At 42.1% G+C, this 1,310-nt stretch overlaps 1 protein-coding gene across 1 annotated transcript in view; it reads right to left on the bottom strand.

Annotated features, from left to right (window-relative positions):
• Positions 1 to 1,310, bottom strand: part of PRKCH (protein kinase C, eta) — a 370,394-nt gene that overhangs the window by 317,943 nt on the left and 51,141 nt on the right. The gene's annotated exons all lie outside the window — the stretch shown is intronic.

Raw genomic sequence — 1,310 nt, 5'->3', positions numbered from 1 at the left:
TCCCCTTTTTAGACTATATAAGGTAACTTCCTGACGTTGCCATGACATTTCTAAACTGTCATGGCGCTGATGGGAGTGTAATAGTGAGGACATCAGAGGTCACTCTCGTGGCCATCTTGGTTTTGGTGGGATTGAGCCAGCTTCTTTACTGCAACCTGTTTTTCAGCAAGGTCTTTATGATCTGTATCTTGTGCCAACCTCCTATCTCATCCTGCGACTTAGAACGCCTTAACCATCTGGGAATGCAGCCCAGTAGGTTTCAGCCTTATTTTACCTATCTCCTATTTAAGATGGAGTTGCTCTGGTTCACATGCCTCTGACACCACCAGGCCCAGACAATTTTTGTATTTTTAGTAGAGACAGGGTTTCACCATGTTGGCCAGGCTGGTCTCAAACTCCTGACCTCATGGCATCTGCCCGCCTCGGCCTTCCAAAGTGCTGGGATTACAGGTGTGAGTCACTGGAATTTGGTGTCTTATTGCTACAAAAATTTTAAGATCTCTGTTTTAATATTAATGCTGGGCAGTTATGCCTGAATTCCAGAAAAAGGAGGGTATCACAAGGCAAGTCCAACCCCTGCTTCCTATCACGGCCTGAACTACTTAAATTTGGAATACCCTTGGCCAAGAGGAAGGATCCATTTAGCTGGTTGAGGGTGCTTAGAATTTTATTTTTAGTTTACACTCCTGTTTGCTGTATGTCACTTTCTTTTTTCTGTCCATACATGTTATCTGACCATGTGGCAGCCCCAGAGTCATCTGGACCTAATCTCATTCTGGGGCTGCCCGATTTGTGAATCATTCTTTGCTCAATTAGACTATTAAATTTAATTTGTCTAAAGTTTGTCTTTTAACAAACATAAAAGTTGATAGGAGGATTAGTATATTTAAACATGCTTTATGTAAAGTGGTTGCATCTCTTTTGCCTGATTGTATTTTGGAGACGAACATTGTATCTGACTGGGAAATGTTTCCCATACCTACTACTGTAAAACAGAAGGGAAAATCTGCCCTTCAATCACTATTAATTGGGCAAGTTAACTGGGAACTAGTAAGATTGCCTGAGCCCACACAGTGTAGTATAGAAGCTCAAGTGCTGGTAGGGGCAAATTCTTTGTTTGATAGTCCTATATGGAACATAGACCAGGGCTTATGGCTCAAAAGTGAACACCTCCCAGTGACAACTGTGAAACGTTCGAACCAGAGTGACTCCATCTTGAATAGGGGCTGGGTAAAAAATAAGGCTGAGACCTACTGGGCTGCCTTCCCAGGTGGTTAGGCGTTCTTTTTTTTTTTTTTTTTTTTTATTAT

The sequence above is a fragment of the Colobus angolensis genome, unplaced genomic scaffold, assembly GCF_000951035.1.
Source record: "Colobus angolensis palliatus isolate OR3802 unplaced genomic scaffold, Cang.pa_1.0 Scaffold57, whole genome shotgun sequence".
Taxonomy (NCBI): Eukaryota; Metazoa; Chordata; class Mammalia; order Primates; family Cercopithecidae; genus Colobus; species Colobus angolensis.
The sequence above is the reverse complement of the archived record's forward strand: the minus strand, read 5'-3'. Positions and strand labels throughout refer to the sequence as shown.